The following is a 20,710-nucleotide window of genomic DNA, read 5'->3' on the forward strand; positions in this document are numbered from 1 at the left end:
TGTATAGGAAATAGAGGATTTAGAATGTGTAAAGTATCCCTGCGTGAGATGGAGAGACACTCTAATGACCCAGTGAGTAATAACCTGCCATATACGAGAGTCAGCTAACCTAATTTGAAGTGCTGAAATCTCGCCAAGAAAGCTGAGGTACGTCAGCGATGTGAGCGCATCCATGTCAGGACATATGAAATAAAGTGAAGGCCTAGGTAATGAAAAAGTAATGTAAGTGATGGTACATCCCACTGTGATCACAAGGTGAGATTGGTTAGGAATTCGGGTCCGAACCTACCTCTAATCAAGGGGACCACCTATGTCCATATAGGGGAAACCCCAGGTCAGTACCTCACTCGTGTCGAAGGCAAGAAATATCTGTAAGAGAAAAAACTCAGATCAATGACCACAAATGGACCGAGCCAGTGTAATGAGAGATTAAAAAAGGTATAACTTGTCTATCTAAATAGAATCCCATGCTGTGCTAGGTAAAAATTTGGTGCGCTGCCATGCCGCCACAAGCAGTGAGAGTACCAAGGTGGAGGTCTGAGCCTAAAAACGTCATGAAACATACGTTAAGCCCAGGGTTAGAGTCAGGGTGTCTAAAGAGAAGTTTAAGAAAGGTGGCAGCGTCTGTGCCTTAATAGCCTCATGAAAGGGTGCGTTGAGCCCTGAGTAAGAGCGGGGCATCAATAAATGTGTTTAAGAAAGGTGACAAGAAAACCAAGTCAGAGCAGTACATTGCTTATACTAAATGGGCTAATTGTGCAAGAGGTGGTAAAATTGTAACGTGACTGGCTAAAGAAAAGCGTGTAAGCAATGTATTATCATAAAAAAATTATAGTAACGGGATCCCACACCAGCCAATGATTCAGTGGCTGGTAATCAGCCCACGAGTTCACCCCGCAACTGAGCTCAGTGGCGCGTCGTGAGAAACGTAAATAGCTCACCCCCTGACTTATTTCTGAGTAATGTGGCATTCAAAAACCGTGCCCACTGTTAAAGGGGGCACCAGAAGTCAACAACATCATCACCCAAAGACCATCTATGACATTCAAAAGGTGTAGGACAGTCAGAGACTCGCTGTGTCCTAGCTACACCCTCTGCAAAACACCGCAACAAGAAGGCTGGCTCTACAACCCATTGGGATTCAATACCTGCATCATGTGCAACATCTGCAGCCTAGGTTGTAACAAAACCACAAGCTTTAGATACAACACAGGTACTCAACACAAGATACGTCAGTTCATCAATTGTCTCACTAGCTTTGTGATCTACATACTAATTTGTGGCGGTGGAAAGATATATGTTGGAAGCACCGTAAGGCAGCTTAAGATACGCATCCAAAAGCACCGCAGAGCAGTTTTGAATGGGGACACATCATATGCATTAGTCTCACATGAATGCACTAGTGAAGTAGACAGGACCAAGTTCCGCTTCCATGGCAATGATGTTGCTATGCACAACAAAAGAGGGGATGACAAGGAACTGGCCCTCAGACAGCTGGAAGCCAGATGGATTTTAACCTACGCTCTTCCACATTAGGTCTCAACGGTGACAATGAAATGCGCTACTTCTTATAATCTGTCTCTGTTGTACCCCACTAAATATTTATGTGCTCATAACCCCTAGGACATACGTCATGCAGATGAAGAACCAACTATTACGTAGTCTGATAGGGTGTTGTCACCACTAGGGTTCTACCACACCCCATGCACCACAACATTTTGATCTAACATTGAATATTTAACCCTATGTGCATCTAAGCCTATCCTATTACATTTCCAGCGCTTGCCTTTCCTAACAATACTTTTAGCACCATTATAACATGATACCTAATTTGTGGAATAAACACCACTTTTGTGTCCCTGGGATTCGTTCCCGTGTACGTGCTCATATCCACAGTCTCCAACATACTCCTTTAACACAACTAACACACCAAAGTTTTAACGTCAAATTGTGTTCCATTAATACCCTTTACTACTGAGCCTCTAGGATAATTTGCTCACCGGTCAACTTGCATCCAAATGTTTTATCTTACACTTTAGAAGGAGTGGTTGCATAATAACCATACTGTCTAATTTTTTAAACCCTCCTAATTTCTCGCATTACCTGTTTCCTTTTGTTGTACTAGAATATGATGGACTACATGACGGTCATATGTATTTATGTGCCAGTTATAAGCACACTGTTTAATTTTTAATCTTAAACCCTCCCAATTCCTCGTATCACCTATTTCCTTTTAATGTACTGGAACATGAAGGACCACATGAAGGTCAGATGTATGTATGTATGTATGTACCCCAGTAATTATGATTCTAATTGTCGACTGATTTGGTTAACGATTTAAATATGACTCTCCTGTCACTTTCCCTCTGCTTCCTACAATTACTCTCATGTCATATTCACCTTTCATCAATTTAAAATAACGCGCACGTTACCTTTACTCATTTACTCAAGCCACTTATACTCATCAGTTGCGAATCGCTTCACTACGATTATGACCCGTAGCATAGTTTCTTAATATTCTTTTCTGCGTCTTCCATACTCACCACTTGGTATGCTAATCACAAATACTCCACTGATCCGCAATGTGGGTACATTATTTGATTCCCATTACCCTCAGACCGACGTTTTTAATAAGACCTTGGACTCTCTGCATTGATATTATTGCACTAACACGCGACTTCTCACCAGTCCTATACTGGTAAGATGGTTGTCTCCCGACACAGGGTTGCTGGACTAGACTTCCACAGGACGTGAAACTGTAACCCGGAAGTGCTGCATGAGTTCTCTACTTCTATGCAGGAGTCAACATGGCAGCTGGAGATTACTCCCTCTCGCCAGGACCAGACGCTACCAGACACGTTTTTTGAATGCCACATTACTCAAAAGTAAGTCAGGGGCAAGCTATTTACATTGCTCATGACGCGCCACCGAGCTCAGTTGCGGGGGTGAGCTCGTGGGCTGATTACCAGCCACTGAATCATTGGCTGGTAAGGGATCCCATTACTATAATTTTTTAATGATTAGAAATTGCTTACACGCTTTTCTTTAGCCAGTCACATTACCATTTTACCACCTCTTGCACAGTTAGCCCATTTAGTATAAGCAATTTACTGCTGTGACTTGGTTTTCTTGTCACCTTTCTTAAACACATTTATTGATGCCCGACCCTTACTCAGGGCTCAACGCATGCTTTCATGAGGCTATTAATGCAGAGACCCTGCCACCATTCTTAAACTTCTCTATAGACACCCCGACTCTAACCCTCGGCTTAACGTGTGCTTCATGCTGTTTTTAGGCTCAGATCTCCACCTTGGGTACTCTCACCGCCAGTTGCGGCATTGCAGCCCACCGAATGTTTACCTAGCATAGCATGGGATCCTAGGTAGATAGACAAGTTCTACCTTTCTTAATCTCGCGTTACACTGGCTCGACCCATTCGCGGTCATTGATCTGAGGTTTTTCTCTCACAGATATTTCTTGCCTTCGACATGGCCATTCACGACTGAGGTACTGACCTGGAGTTTCCCCTATATGGACTTATAGGTGGTCCCCTTGATTAGAGGTAGGTTCGGAACCGAATTCCTAACCAATCCCAACTTGTGATCACAGTGGGATGTACCATCACCTACATTACTTTTTCGTTACCTAGGCCTTCACTTCATTTATACGTCCTGATACGGATGCGCTCACATCGCTGACGTACCTCAGCTTACTTGGTTAGATTTCAGCACTTCATATTTGGTAAGCTGACTCACGTATATGGCAGGTTATTACTCACTGGGTCATTAGAGTGTCGCTCCATCTCACGCAGGGATCACTTTACACATTCTAAATACTCTAGTTCCTACACACACTTACGCTTGTTTATCCGTTAGGTTAGACGTCCACTCTCACTGATCAGTTTGTTGCACTGCTCTGGTCTTAACGGACACTTACCACCCTATAATTTGCCTCTCCCCTTCCTTCCATGCTCATTCACACTCAAACTTCTGCACTTTCTTATACACAGAATTTTTTTCTTTACCTATTCTCTAGTGGATCCGCTTCCCCTGGAGTACTCTTCTCTTTGCTTATGTTCATTCCATCCCCATAAACAAACAAAAAAGATTTACTTGGTTTTGAATGTACTTTTTTGTTAATTCATGGATTTGTAATATGTATGTACATTGTATGACACTGCAGCCCTGAAGAAGCCCATGCACATTTGTATTAAAGATGCAGAAAGGCTACGAACGACAATGTCTACTTATTGTTTTTTCAATTTGTATACACTTTCTTTGCAATTTACTTTGAATATATATTGCCTCTCATATCCCCCTAGTGCAAGTTAATTTTCCACTAGATATCGAGGCATATGAATCCCTGAGACAGAGAAGCTTTTCAATTAGCCAGATGCACTGATTATATCAGTGATTGATCTGAACTTACCCCATAACCGGTTAGCTATTTTACTGCAGTTGACTCAAAGTGCATCTCTGGTTCTCTGGTTGTTGATTTGAAAGCACCCTGCAAGGGTGGACCAAACTGTTCCAAGAAGATGTAGGTATATACTGTGAATACAGTGTGAAAAAGACTTTCAGGGCCCAACCCTTCTCTACACAGTGACATGGAGAATGGTATAACTTAAGATATGCTAAGAAAGAGGGGTGTGAAGACCTGCAGGGAAGAGGACCCAACCCAGAAGAGAAAGAGCCTCTTTACCTTTAGTCAGCCACACCAGCCCAGCAATAGCACTAATATGTTAATGGTCAGTCAGCCATGGCATCCAGTAAAAGGCAGTTGCAGCGAATACCAAACACATGATAGATGTATTGACATAAACTGGTTAACTCCTTACAAAAAAATGAAGTGAAGACCAAGTAATACGTTATATTATAGTTTCTGTTTTTTGTGATATTTGCAGCTTCTGTTATTATTTTTATTAGGCACAACCCTTGCATATTCTCTTGCACATGCGAGCATGCGCACACATAGAACAAGCAGACAAGCACATATAAAGCATTCCTCACATTTTCTTTAAAATACCTTCATAAAATGCCCGATTCCCTCTCAGTTGCTTCCCCTCTCTCACACAAAAGCAGACATTCACTCACACAAAAGGCTCACTGCAGGATTAAAATTTTTGTTTTTAATACATAGCTCCCACAGCTTTCTTCTTTCTGACTCTAAGCCGGCTGCCTGGACTTCCAGTGCATGCACAACTTTTTACAGTGAAGGGCCTGATTGGACATAAATCTGCCAATCACAGCTTATTACTGAGATTTCCAGCATGTGGACACCCTCACATAATGCAAAGGAGCCGCTGCTGAATAATTCAGCTGTGGCTCGCACTAGACTACCCTGGCACTGTGACTGCCAGAGTGGCGTTCAGACAGGCTCCACTCTGACAGCCTCATCCTTAGCAGCAGTAGTATCATTGTGCCTACCTGTCATGAGTTCCAGTACTCTCCTAGGAAGTGAAAAAGTCCCAATACTCAGGAGCATAAAATTAAAAGTGCTGGTACTCAGTACCTATGAGTACTAGCTCAACAAACAAACATTTACAATGCAATAGGTCTCGCATTTGCAAGAGTTTAGACTATTGACATTGTAAATGTCAATGCCTTTTTTTTAATCGGTTTTGAAAAACAACACATAAATAAAAGGCATTTTCAATTACAATGCCAATAGCTCGAACTCTCGCAAATGCGAGACCTATTTCATTGCAAATGCTTGTTTATATACGCAAACGGGGCATCAGGCGGGGGGGCCATGGTGCAAATGCTTCTAGAATTCCATGCAGTGCCAAATCTAGTAATGAAGTAAGACATACGTTTGCATGAGATTTTAGCACCAAATGTAAGCAGGCTCAAACAATGGGCAAAATAAAAATTGCTTAATTTTCCTACTCATGATACCTGTAAATTCCAGTTAATTACCAATATTATGAGTTTTCCCATAGGCTTTTGACTACGAGTAGACATTTGCACTAGAGGGTGCCCCAGGGTCAGACATCATGTGAGACGCTGCTCGCTCACGAGTACACAATTCTTATCGTCAGATTTCATGCGCGAGCTCCGGTGATAACATCATTATGGTACAACTTTGTCAATACGGTACCCTGCAAGCTTTCTCCATTCGCGTAACGTGGCACTTCTTTGCACACATTTTAGTGTATCTTGGCGTTTCTACATAAAGTTCAATTTCACCATATATATAGAACTACTCAGACAATATCTGTCTCACCCTTTCTAAAGGCCATGCCTCTGTCATCAGATAAGTCACATTTAAAATCAACTTGTTCACAATTTACAAAGTGTCACAAACATGCATAGTTTTTCAGCGAGAGGCGCTTTGCGTGTGTGATGTCTGCATTTAAGCTAACATCTACTGATGGACGAAACATTTCTTCTCTTCGTGGGTTTGATGTGAGAATTCACATGTGGGGCTATTTTAAGAAAACATTTGCAGACTGGCTGCATGGATGGGCGTGTTTTGTTCTTATTAGCAGATCGTTTAGGTCTTTACAATTCCATTACAGGAAAATAGACAGTGAGAGCAGAAAAACAGCCTCTACCTTATCACACGACCCAGTAGTCCCCAAAGCATGGGACAAGCTCCCCCTCTAAACTCTCCCTTTCATCCAGCCCGCGTCCATTCACAGATGAGCTGCTTGTCCGGAGGACAATAAACCCACCCTTAGTTGACGCTCTGGGGCCCTCCCCTTGTCAACAGCTCCCCGGTCCCCCATCTTGGCCCGAGGAGCACCACGCCCAGTAAGTGAAACTGTCTGTGTTTGCCAACAAACTACGAGCACTGTGGCATCTCTGTCTAATTAGTCGCCGGGCATGTTAACACCAGAGCCCCAAGAAAGGCGGGGGCAAGGGCCATTGTTCGACTTCTGCCCCCAGGGCATGAACGTGCTGTTAACTATTATTAGCTGGTTATGTGGTTTATAGCCCTCCTTAAATCGAAACGCCCCAGGTCGGGATGATTTTTGTTGGACTGAGCACACTACCGTATCAAGCGAAGCATCCCCTCCAGACTGACAGAGTCGAAGGAATTTAAGTAATCTTGGTGTTTTTGACTAATTTGTAAATTGCGCTCTCCTGGCTGCTAGAGTGAGGGTCTGCCGAACCAGTGTTTCACTGCTGCCTGCTGCTGTCTCCTGACTCCTGAGCCCCGGCCACCTCCTTTGTGATCCTCTGACCTCCGCTGTGGCACCAGTACATGCCATCTACAACAACGCCAGAGCTCACTAAAATCGCCCACACACACAGCTGGAATAGAGTTTATATCAAAGCGCACTGAGAAAGCGCTTGGCATGATGGGATATGTAGTCCCTGTAGCTCGTGCTATTCGTGCACATAGTGCAGTCTAAAGGAAAAAGAACTACATGTCCCAGAATTCTGTGAAACAGTATTTCATTTCCGTGATGGGTGAAAGACAAGTGCAGGGAGAGGAGGACAAGGGGGAGATCAATATGAACTATATGGAATAAACACACAGCAATGCAGAAATAGAGGGGGCGGGCATGTAGCACAAGGGAGGAGGTGGGAGAAGTGGCAGGAGGGGTGAGGGATGTGAGAGCAGGAAACAAAGAAAAAAAATAGTCCCCCAAATGTGCGTAACTATATAGTAGTTGATCCTTGCTGTTGTGGAAGGAAACCAAAGAGAAAAGGAGGGACAAGAGGAAGGATTGACCACTAGCAGGCAAGTATTTTTAAAGGACACTGAAACAGACAAATGAAAGCAGTGGGTGGATTTTAAGCCCACATATAAGTATATATATCTATATATATAAGTATATACTAAAGTATATACAAGAGGTTTCGAATGCTCGACCTAAAAAGGTGGTTGCCCTTTCCAGCAGAAGGATAAAAGAAACAATAGAAAACATCATTAATTCAATTGAAAAACTGCAAATAAGAGATAAAGTTGCTAAACTTTCCAGAAGCTGAGACAATTTGGCAGATTTTGCAAAATGTTTGCATTAGAGGACTGTTAGACCTGGCATATTGGCGTGAGTCTCCCTTCCATTTTTTCATTGTGCCTCATGTATTTTTGTTGGTGTTAGCGGCACAGGGCACTGTGCCACTGCTGTCCAGTGCCACAGTGCAAGTGCTCCCTATTGTAAATTGATGTATGATTTGTGATTCCATGATTGGTTGGTTTGGTTTACTTGTCAGACCCTAGTACAGTACACCAGAAGTGCCCAGGGCTAGTAATCCAAATACTGCTGGTGGGCTTGAAGCACTGGTTGTGCCACCCAGAGAAGCAGCCTGTAAACATGTGTCTAAGGTCTGCCATTGCAGAGCCTGCGTGCAGTCTGGTACTGTCATGCTGACTGGGCAAGTGCACCCACTTGCCAGTCCCTAAATCTTCCCTTTTCTTCATATCAGACACCCCTATGGTAGGCCCAAGGGCAGGGTGCATTGTAAGGATAAGGTAGAACATGCCCTGCTGTGTGTGGCACGTTCTAATAGTGAATTACAGCCATTTTCGTTTTTCACTATTGCAAGGCTACCTGTTCTCCATGGGCCAGAATGGGAAGTTTGGTTATTACATCTTATAATCCTAACTGACTCAGGGAACAAGGTATGAATTCGAATTTAGTATGCCTGAACTCGGGATGATAAAATACATCTTTTAGTGAAGTTGGTTTTAACATTCTGTGTTTGAAAATGCCACTTTTAGAAAGTATGCATTTTCTTGTCTAATCATTCAAACCTGCCTCTGCTAGGCTGTGTGTATTTCTTTGTCTAGAGTTTGAGTGACAGGGCTGGGGAATTCCAGGAGACAGGGTGAGGTGCCCCAGTGGTGAATAGAGAGATCTGCATCTAGATGGGTGGGAGGAGTTGCACCTGGGACCTGAGTAGGGCTGTGCCTGCCTTCCACAATGCTGGCTCCACCTCCTGGGGAGCGGCTGATGTCTCTGCCCTGCACAGTGAATGAAGAGAAGGAATCCTGTCAACAAAGTGCTCCAGAGCTGTGCTTGCCTTCCACAATGCTGGCTCCACCTCCTGTGGGGCGTCTAATGTTTCTGCCCTGCACTGTGAAAGGAAAGGAGAAGTCTGGTAAACAGAGTGCTTAGGAACTGGTTTGGACTGGGCAAAGGCCCCTCTGCCCTCAGAGGACAAAGGATTTTGGGGTATAAATATTGGGACCCTGATCTCAAGAAATTAGATCACTTTGGGAAAACAAGAAGAACCTCTGCTGAGGGAGGAACCAGAAGAAGCTGAGAAGGAAACTATCCCTGAACTGGGGGATTGGCCTGCAGTGGTTGCCTTACTGCCAAAGAGAGGAGAAAGGAACTTTGTGTGTACTTTTGCTCAACTTGTGAAGGATCTCCAAGGGCTTGGAAAAGAGCTTGCCTCCTGCTGAAGTCTCAGGAACAAAAGACTTCACCCCCAGAGTTCTTTGGAAGTGCCTGCTGCTGTTGTTGGGCCTTCTGAGGGAGTGTGCGTCGCAAGGAGCTGGAAGCGTGACTCAAGAAGGAGAAGCGTGCCACCGTTGGAGCTGTTGTCGTCCCATCTCATAAAGTGTGCCACCGCTGCAGCATCGCATCGAGCGGAAGCGTCTTGCATCATCCAGGAAGTGTCTTGCAACGCCGAAGAAGTGTGTCACCATCGCAGCCATCGTAGCTGACGCATTGCACAGCATCAAGAGAAGAGTCTCGCATCGAGGAAGAAACGTGTTGCCATCGCAGCCATCGTAGTTGTCGCATTGCACCGCATCAAGAAAAGCGCCTTGCATCCACAGAGAAGTATGCCGCCGTCGGAGCTGCTGTCGTCACATCGCGTAAAGGGGTGTCGCCGCTGCAACATCGCATCGAGCGGAAGTGTCTCACAAAATTCGAAGAAGAGTGCCGCTGCCAAGGCCGCTGGCGTCGCATCGCGTAAAGTGTGTCGCCGCTGCAGCTGAAACGTCGAGTCGAGTCTTCTCGTAAACATCGGAGAAGCGTGCCACATCTGGAAGATCTTCACGTCTTTATTTCTTAGCACCAAAAACTTCATCGCATTAACATCGTTGCAACACTTTTGTTGCCCTGCGTGTCGCATCTAAAAGGTACATTGACTTAAAGTGTCGCATTTAAGAACTTACAAGAACTAAGCAAAATTCTACCATCTAAAGTAACAGTATTTTGTGTTTTTGTCACTAAATGGTCTTGTGGTAAATCTATATAAAGAATACTTATTTTTGATATAAAACCTGTGTGGTGTCCATCTGTAGTGTTGTCACTGGATTGCTGTGTGTGTACACTGCCTCTGAGATAAGCCTGTCTGCTCGTGCCAAGCTACCAAGGGGGTGAGCAGGGGTTATTTTAGGAGTGTACCCCCTTACCCTGACTAGAGTAGAGGGTCCCTATTTGTCAAAAGTGTATACCTGTGCCAACTAGAGACCCCCAAGTCTAACATTGGTGGCAGCGGTAGGATTCTAGACTTGCATTTGTGACTCATGTACAGTGATTGGTGAACACTACTTAGTGAGTGCAGACCATAACGCAACTAATACTTGTTGGTAGATTTCTTTTTGGACTTTCTATTTTTGAGTACTGCCAAGCTTAACCATGGTGGAGAAAGCAGCATCCATAGCCTCTGTTAATACTGGATTTGAGTGGGAAGAAGAGAAATTGGATAGCTACACTGCCAAGCAGCTGAAATTCTACTGCAAGCAATTTAATATTTCTACTACAGGATGCAAAAATAAGACAGAGTTCTCCAAGGCGCTGAGGGCCTGGGTAGAAGCAAGGAATGCCACTGATAATGATAATGCAGAGGAACAGCTGGATGGGCCAGTGGGTCCAAGAGGAAGGAGAACCCCTTCCCTTGCCGGTAGCAGTGTTTCTGGTAAAAGTCTATCTCCAGAGGAGTTGGCAGATAGAAAAGAGTGTAGGATGCATGAATTGGAGCTGACCAAGCTCAAGTTAAGTGGGCAGTTAGAATTTGAAATGCAAAGTAGAAAGTTAGCCCTAGAAGAGAAAAAGCTACAGTATGAACATGAAAAAGTTTTGAGGGGGATGGAGTTGAAAGCCCAGAGTTTAGAAATTGCTCCCTCTGGTGGCAGCACACCGCCAATGCCTGTGGAATCTAGAGTATATATGCCTAAAGATGTAGTGAAGGAATTTTAAAAAAATTATGATATTGGGCAGTGGTTCAAGGCCTATGAGGTAGCCATGTCTTCCCACCGGGTCCCTGAGAAGGATTGGGGAGCGGGGTTGTGGGGACGGTTCCTTAGTGAGGGGCGGGACACACTGCTAGACTTGCCTTCTGATGTCTATAATTCCTATCCCCACATGAAAGATGCATTGATGTCTAGATATAGTTTGACCCCTGAGATGTACAGACAGAGGTTCAGGGGTTGCACAAAGATAGCAAACAGTACTTATGTTGAATATGTTACTTTTTTCTGCAGAGCTTTGGATGGTTGGGTGAAGGGTAGCAAAGTTAATGATTTTCAGGGACTGCTTGATTTGATTGCATGGGAGCACTTGTCAAGTAACTGTTTTCCTGAGCTACGCCAGCACCTGATTGATAGTAGGCTGACTAATCCTAGGAAGCTTGCTGAGGAGGCAGACCGCTGGGTCAGTACCAGGGTCCACAAGGGTCACGTGGGAGACTCAGCCAAGAGTGGGCAGGGTCCCCAGCAGAAGAGTGGGGGGACAAGGGTAAATAGAGGGTGTTCCAGAAGAGGCCCCAAAGTGATCCCCAAGGGAACCAAGGAAAAGGTTCTCAGCCTCCCCCCCAGAAACAGTCAGGGGCCCAGACAGGTCCACCTGTTCAAAGAGGTCCCCCGAGATGCTACAAATGTGGAGAACTGGGTCATTTTGCCAATGATACCAAGTGTCGCCTGTTTGGAAAACCAGCACCCACTGGTGCAGCCCCCCAGCAGATGGCTAGTGTAGTCCTGGGTGAGGAAAGGGGTGGCCAAGGTGGGTGGGGTACCGCAGAAATGTCCCTTGTCTCATTAGGAGACTGTGAGGTGGTCCCTAGGACCCAGCTGCCTGATACCACAAAAAAATACAGGCAGTGGGTGACCATCAATGGCCATAGAATGGAGGCTCTGAGAGATACAGGGGCCAGTGTGACAGCTGTCAAGTATCACCTGGTGTCTCAAGAGCAGGTTGTCCCTGGAGCATTCTACCCAGTTGTTGCCGCTGACAACACAGAGAGACACTGCAAGGTGGCTTAGGTTCCCTTTGAGTGGGGGGGGGTCTCTGGTACTCTTCAGGTAGCTGTGAGGCCCGCCATTCCTGTTGACTGTTTGTTAGGGAATGACTTGGAGAGCTCACCTTGGGTGAAGGTAGAGCGGAATGCGCATTTAGAAATGTTGGGTATGCCTGACTGGGCGTGTGTGACCACCCGGTCAATGGCAGCGAGTAAAGGTGCACGAGAGGACCTGGAGCCTGAGAGGGAGGCCCAGATACCTGCCGTCAAGAGTAGAGGCAGGGGGCACGGGAAACCGGCCCCACGAAGTTCCCATGGTCCAGGAGGGAGCAGACCCTGAGGGGGATGCCCTGGAGCCTACAGGGGAGCAGGTAGCCGAACTGGGGGACCTGCCTGAGCTGACCCATTGGCAGCAAGAAGGAGGCCCCTCCAGGGAGGAATTCTGCAAGGAGCAGAAAGAATGCCCTTCTCTTGTGGGTCTGCGGCAACAGTCTGCAGACCAGGCAGCAGGTGATCAGTCTGGATCACATTGGATCTACTGGGAGAATGACCTCCTGTATACAGAGCCTAAGGTTGCTGAGCCTGGGTCAGCCCGTGTGCTGGTGGTACCCCAGTGCTTCAGAGCCTTCCTACTGGGGCTGGCTCATGATGTTCCATTGGCAGGACATTTGGGGCAGGACAAGACCTTTGAAAGGCTTGTCACCCATTTTTATTGGCCCCAAATGTGCAGGAGTTCAGACACTCACTGCAGGACCTGTCAGACTTGCCAGGCAAGTGGTAAGAGTAGGAGGAAGCACAAGACTCCTCTCCAGCCCTTCCCTGTAGTCAGCACCCACTTTGAAAGGGTGGGTATTGACATTGTGGGGCCACTGGACCCCAAGACAGCCATGGGCAACAGGTTCATCCTGGTCTTGGTGGGCCATGCCACCCGGTACCCGGAAGCCATACCTCTGAGGACAGTGACTGCCCCCGTGGTGGGACGAGCACTGATGGAATTTTCTCCAGGGTGGGATTCCCTCGCGAGGTAGTGTCTGAACGGGGAACCAACTTCATTTCCAAGTATATGAAGTCCCTGTGGCAGGAGTGTGGTGTAACCTATAAGTTCACCACTTCTTACCACCCCCAAGGAAACGGGTTGGTTGAGAGATTCAACCGAACCCTTAAAGGCAAGATAATGGGTCTTGAGGAACCTATGAGGCGTAAGTGGGACATCCTCTTACCATGCCTGCTCTTTGCTTACCGTGAGGTGCCACAGAAATCTCTAGGGTTCAGTCCCTTTGAGCTTCTCTATGGACACCCCGTGAGAGGACCACTAAGTCTGGTCAAAGAAGGCTGGGAGCAATCTCCCAGGAAACCTCCCAAGGATGTATATAGCTACATGCTGGCCTTTAGGAACCAGACTAGGCGTTTCAGACAACTCGCTGAGGCGAATCTGGAAGCCAGCCAGGAGGAGATGAAGCGGTGGTACGACCAGAATGCCACTCTGGTTGAGATTCAGCCTGGCTAGAAGGTGTGGGTCATGGCCCCCGTGGAGCCCTGTGCGCTCCAGGATAAGTGGACCGGCCCCTTTGAGGTTGTGGAGTGCAAGAGCCTGGTTACCTACTTGGTGGACTTGCGGTCTCCCAGGAACCCCTTGAGGGTCCTGCATGTCAACCGCCTGAAGCCCCACTTGGAGAGGTCCCAAGTGAGCATGCTCTTGGCAACAAATGCTGGGATGGAGGAGGAGACCGAGCCTCTTCCTGACCTCCTGTCAGTCAGAGAGCAAGATGGGTCAGTGGATTGTGTCAACCTCTCTTCCACCCTGACCCCTGAGCAAAAGAATGACTGTCACCAGTTGCTGGGACAGTTTTCTGATCTGTTCTCCCCGGTTCCTGGTGTCACTGATTGGTGCGTCCATGAGGTGGACACTGGGGACAGTACACCTGTGAGGCACAAGGCCTTCAGAGTGACTCGAGAGGAGAACCAAAACCGGTTCAATAGATATATATTAGGGCCTAATAAATAGGTACCTGTTGAAATACAAAGCTAAATTGGAAAGGAATGGACGGATAGAAATACATGAAGCACCCAACAAGAGTTGTGGATATAAAAATAAATCTATTATATTTATTTTATTTTTTAGTTGAATTATTCATTTCAGTTTTTACAAAAATTCAGTCAAAAGAATACATATATAAATATTATACATACAATCAAAAACCAATCAATGTGTATATCTGTTAATCAAAACATGGTTCAAAGCCCCACATACAAAACAAATTCATACATACACACACTCAATCCAAGTCACATTCAACATAACAAATCAAATAGTGAAACAAATTATCCTTAGGTGTTAAAATGGATGTAGTGATTGGTATATCATCCACAGGAAGCCAGATGGTACTCTAAGAAGACGGAGGTCAGCGAATCAAGCGCCAATGCGCGTTTCGGTATAGGACCCACTCAGGGGCCCCACCTTCATCAGGGCGTGGACCAAGGATAATAGGGGCAAGAACAAGAACTAGAAATTAAAACCTTGATAAGCCGTGGAGATCAGTCTGCCCGACCTATATGCAAGCGCGGTCGGGTGTCAGGGGGAAGCATCCAGCCTTGTTCAAATAAAGGAGATTCACTTCGTCTGGCCGAGAGATAGACGTTTAGAATGTGGCCAAGTCAAGAACACCGGAGATTTAAACCAGCAGTGGCGATGTATAGGAACGAGCAACAGAGGCTTCAAAGCTGGTCTCGTGGAGCTCGGGAGCTTAGGTGTGCAAAGTCTTACACTGATAAAAGGGTGACCAATTACGAAGTCAGAGCTGTTACTGGAACGCCTAAACAAAGTTTTGACTGATAAGAGGTCCAGATCCCGCTTTCCCTCAGTTCCAAAAGGACGGCAAAAATCGGCGTCAGGAATACCTTCAGAGTGACTGACATGGTAAGAGCTTGCATCAAAGAGGAGGTCTCAAAGATGCTTGCGCCAGGGGTAATTGAGTCCTCTAGCAGTCCTTGGGCCAGCCCAGTGGTCTTGGTCCCAAAGGCTGCCGCGCCGGGTGCCACACCCGAACTCCGGTTCTGTGTGGACTACAGAGGGCTCAATGCAGTCACCAGGACTGATGCACACCCCATCCCCAGAGCTGATGAGCTCATAGATCGGCTAGGGGCTGCGCAGTACCTCAGCACGTTTGACTTAACGTCTGGGTACTGGCAGATCGCCTTGACCGATGGGGCAAAGGAGAGGTCAGGATTCTCCACACCAGATGGGCACTACCAGTTCCGGGTGATGCCCTTTGGGATGAAGAATGCCCCTGCCACCTTTCAGAGGTTGGTCAGCCAGGTGTTGGCTGGGCTGGACTCGTTCAGTGCTGCCTACCTGGATGACATCGCAGTGTTCAGCGCCAGTTGGGAAGAACATGTGCGCCACCTCTGGGAAGTGTTGATGGCGCTGCGGAGGGCAGGCCTCACGGTCAAGGCGAGTAAGTGCCAGATCGGGCAGGGTTCCGTGGTGTACTTGGGACACCAGGTAGGGAGCGGCCAGGTGGCGCCCCTACAGCCCAAGATTGAAACCATCCTGGCTTGGGAGCTTCCCAAAACCCAGACAGAGGTGAAAGCCTTCTTAGGACTCACGGGTTACTACAGGAGGTTTGTCAAGGGGTAATGCAACATTGTTGCACCCTCGACAGCGCTGACTTCCAGGAAGCAGCCAAGGAAAGTGATTTGGACTGACACCTGTCAGGAAGCTTTTGAGGCCATAAAAACTGCTATGTGCACAGCACCCGTGCGCTTGGCACCCAACTTCTCCAAGGAGTTCATAGTGCAAACAGACGCTTCAGAGCATGGTGTGGGGGCTGTTCTATCACAGATGAATGAGGAGGGCCTAGATCAACCTGTATACTTCATCAGTAGGAGGTTACTTCCACGGGAACAGAGGTGGAGTGCTATTGAGCGTGAGGCTTTTGCTGTGGTCTGGGCACTGAAGAAGCTGAGATCCTACCTGTTTGGGAATCACTTCCGGTTCAGATAGACCACAGGCCCCTCAGATGGTTGATGCAGATGAGGGGTGAGAATCCAAAGCTGTTAAGGTGGTCCATTTCCCTACAGGGGATGGATTTCACGGTGGAACATCGTCCCGGTACAGAACACGCCAATGCTGATGGTCTGTCCAGATTTTTCAGCCTTAGTGATGAGAACTCCCAGGTGGTAGGGTAGTTCTCCCCACATTTCAGCTGGAGGGGACACGTGTTAGACCTGGCACATTGGCGTGAGTCTCTCTTCCATTTTTTCGTTGTGCCTCATGTATTTTTGTTGGTGTTAGCGGCTCAGGGCACTGTGCCACTGCTGTCCAGTGCCACAGTGCAAGTGCTCCCTATTGTAAATTGATGTATGATTTGTGATTCCATGATTGGTTGGTTTAGTTTACTTGTCAGACCCTAGTACAGTGCACCAGGAGTGCCCAGGGCTTGTAATCCAAATACTGCTGGTGGGCTTGCAGCACTGGTTGTGCCACCTATAGAAGCAGCCTGTAAACATGTGTCTAAGGTCTGCCATTGCAGAGCCTGCGTGCAGTATGGTACTGTCATGCTGACTGGGCAAGTGCACCCACTTGCCAGTCCCTAAACCTTCCCTTTTCTTCATATCAGACACCCCTATGGTAGGCCCAAGGGCAGGGTGCATTGTAAGGATAAGGTAGAACATGCCCTGGTGTATGTGGCATGTTCTAATAGTGAATTACAGCCATTTTCGTTTTTCACTATTGCAAGGCTACCTGTTCTCCATAGGCCAGAATGGGCAGTTTGGTTATTACATCTTATAATCCTAACTGACTCAGGGAACATGGTAGAAATTCGAATTTAGTATGCCTGAACTCAGGATGATAAAATACATCTTTTAGTAAACTTGGTTTTAACATTCTGTGTTTGTAAATGCCACTTTTAGAAAGTAGGCATTTTCTTATCTAACCATTTAAACCTGCCTGTGCTACGCTGTGTGTATTCCTTTGTCTGGAGTTTGAGTGACAGGGCTGGGGAATTCCAGGAGACAGGGTGAGGTGCCCCAGTGGTGAATAGAGAGATCTGCATCTAGATGGGTGGGAGGAGTTGCACCTGGGACCTGAGTAGGGCTGTGCCTGCCTTCCACGATGCTGGCTCCACCTCCTGGGGAGTGGCTGATGTATCTGCCCTGCACAGTGAATGAAGAGAAGGAATCCTGTCAACAAAGTGCTCCAGAGCTGTGCTTGCCTTCCACAATGCTGGCTCCACCTCTTGTGTGGCGTCTAATGTTTCTGCCCTGCACTGTGAAAGGAAAGGAGAAGTCTGGTAAACAGAGTGCTTAGGAACTGGTTTGGAATGGGCAAAGGCCCCTCTGCCCTCAAAGGACAAAGGTTTTTGGGGTATAAATATTGGGACCCTGATCCCAAGAAATTAGATCACTTTCGGAAAACAAGAAGAACCTCTGCTGAGGGAGGAACCAGAAGAAGCTGAGGAGGAAACTATCCCTGAACTGGGGGAATGGCCTGCAGTGGTTGCCTTACTGCCAAAGAGAGGAGAAAGGAACTTTGTGTGTACTTTTGGCCGCTGTCGTCGCATTGCGTAAAGTGTGTCGCTGCTGCAGCTGAAGCGTTGAGTCGAGTCTTTACGCAAACATCGGAGAAGCGTGCCGCATCTGGAAGATCTTCACGTCTTTATTTCTTTGCACCAAAAACTTCATCGCATCAACATCGTTGCAACACTTTCGTTGCCCTGCGTGTCGCATCTAAAAGGTACATTGACTTAAAGTGGCGCATTTGAGAACTTACAAGAACTAAGCAAAATTCTACCATCTAAAGGAACAGTATTGTGTGTTTTTGTCGTTTAATGGTTTTATGGTAAATCTATATAAAGAATACTTATTTTTTATATAAAACCTGTGTGGTGTCCATTTGTAGTGTTGTCACTGGATTACTGTATGTGTTCACAAATGCTTTACACACTGCCTCTGAGATTAGCCTGTCTGCTCGTGCCTAGCTACCAAGGGGGTGAGCAGGGGTTATTTTAGTGTACCCCCTTACCCTGACTAGAGGAGAGGGTCCCATTTATCACAAGTGCATACCTGTGCCAACAAGAGACCCCCAAGTCTAACAAGGATTTATTACAAAATAGCATTGATGGTCTAACAGACAACACATTTATATACCTTTTTCTGGCTCAAACATTCTGATATATAGTGTACATCAATTGTACCACTTTTAGGAGTTTTAAAAAATCTCTAAACTCCTATGTAGGCAGAAAGGGTAAAAAACACAACTAGGAGAAGTATTCATGAACCTCTAAGATATTTAACATAGTGCACAACATGACATTTATGGAACCCTGGGCTGTATGTACAAATGTTGTACGATTTGCAAACCAGTTGCAAAAACAAGATGTTGAGATGTACTTGACCTCTTAAAGGTCTGATTCAAAAACAAAGCTTAGCGAACAGGTACATTGTGAATTTGCAATTTAGCAACATTTCAAATCGGTAGTTTTCAAATTCCAATTTACAAAGGAAACCTATTATAGATTCACAAATTGTGAATTGACACAAGATCAGCAATTTCTACTTGCAAATTACAATCAGGGGAAACAGGTAGTAATCAAGAGCAACATATAAAATGGGAGCATAATGCATCTGGTTTTTCCAAGATGGCAGTTCTAGATGTAATGGTGAGAATTAAGATTTGTCAAGGACAGCAGATGTGGCAAAAGAGACTGAAGAGATTGCTTTAGAGTCAAAGTTTTATTCTTTCATCAGACAGAGGAGGAGATTTACAGCAAATAATCAAAAGGAGTGTAATATTAGAAGTTGATTAAATAAGTCAACCCATTGTTTACGAGCAACACACTTAGAAGTCAAGCCACTTACACTTATTTATATGCAGGTCTTGTGCTCATTGTCAAGTAGCTACCATGGCATAGTTACTGTGGCAGTTGAAATATCACAAAATGCACTAATATACCAGGGGAGTTGCATGATATCAAGGTGGAGTTTCACCACCCTGCACCATTTCCACAAGTGATTGCCGGGACCCACATATCAATATGTACATCAATAGAGATAGAATATCTGTTTAGGAACAGAAAAAAACTGCATTTAATAAACCTACGGATAGTATGTAACTTTGTGTGTCTCAGAACAGACCTTGTGGCACACTTCCCAAGCAGTAATTATGATTCATATTTGATCCAACATTGTGCGTTTTATGACCGGCTAGCAAGAGGAGACCTTGAAGATGCATTCCTGTTAGTTAGTAAACAGCCCTGTACCCACATAACACATCATATTTCATTAATAAAATATTATTTAACAGAACTTTACTCCTGTAGATAACAGTGCATATGCTGTTTGACCCTGGCTTTAAAAAAATGTTGTTACGGGGAAACATCCCTGACCTGTTGCAAAGATGTTTTGAAATTGTGATTTCCCTTTTGAGCCCACTTTTGTTCTCCCTTAGTAGCAAATATTAGTAATTTAAGGCTTTTTTTGCTTTCCACAATCACAAATAATACATTTGTTTTCGTGACCTGATATTATTTTAGAGATACGCCGCACATTTTATTAGTTATTCAGTGACTGTTCTTGGAATTCAGTCTGAACATTTTGTACAAGGTTGAACCACATGGTGTACTGTTTTTTTCCTGTGTCAGGTCAGCAACATCTCCAAATGTTTTTAGACATAACATGGTAGCACAACTGCAGTTTTCCAACACAGTAGTTTTTACCAAATAAATCGTACCTCGCCCCCTTGGGGAGCAGCGAGGAGAATTCCAGCAGAGAGACCAGTCCTGTAAAGTGAGTTCACACCTATGATGCAGGCCACCTAAACACATACACCAGGTATGGGGTCCGGTGCTGATCCCAGCGATAACTAATATATCCCTGTTCTCCCTACATAGATGTATTAGTAGCCATGGTTGGGCTGTTTATTGTTTGCAGCCTGCTAGTAATTTTTATTACATTGCTCAGTTATATTTGTTTACTTATTGCAGTACACATGCTTCATAATAGACTACGATAGTTTCAATAAATATATTGTAAACTTCCTTTGTTTCTTTCTTTGTTTACTATGGACATGCATGAGTGAGAAACAAAAGGGGATGATCTGTTTCCATGGTTCCTTGGGGACTAGAAGTTCATGTTCCAGGTTTTATCGAAATTGCCTGCTATTCTGGTAAGGTTAAATGTTCAGGTGAGGCACTGTGAGCTAGACAGATCTTGGCTTATAGGCCCTGATGTGATAGAGAGACTCAGTCCCTACATTTTAATGTCTTGTTATCCCAAGGCACAGTTCTGCTTCCCAGCAGAAGCCCTGCAACATGGCACCACCAACGATGGTCTGGTACTTATTCAGCGGGTCTCCTGAGTAGAGTTTGTGTATGTCCGTAGGACCCTTAAACCTCCCACCGGAGATGTCCCTGGTGTGGGGGATATATCCTCCACAGTATTGTACAGAGCACCTATTTTTTTTCTTTTAAAAGGATTACCCACATTTGTGTTTTCACTTTGTTTCCATTGCTATTTTTATAACGGCATAGGTGCAGCCAATCCCAATTGCTGACAATTACACA

The 20,710-nt window shown here is 45.6% G+C and overlaps 1 protein-coding gene across 1 annotated transcript in view; it reads right to left on the reverse strand.

Annotated features, from left to right (window-relative positions):
• Positions 1-20,710, reverse strand: part of LOC146805595 (gamma-aminobutyric acid receptor subunit gamma-3) — a 1,239,042-nt gene that overhangs the window by 740,102 nt on the left and 478,230 nt on the right. The window lies entirely within an intron of this gene.

The sequence above is a fragment of the Triturus cristatus genome, chromosome 8 (genome assembly GCF_964204655.1).
Source record: "Triturus cristatus chromosome 8, aTriCri1.1, whole genome shotgun sequence".
NCBI classification, from domain to species: domain Eukaryota; kingdom Metazoa; phylum Chordata; class Amphibia; order Caudata; family Salamandridae; genus Triturus; species Triturus cristatus.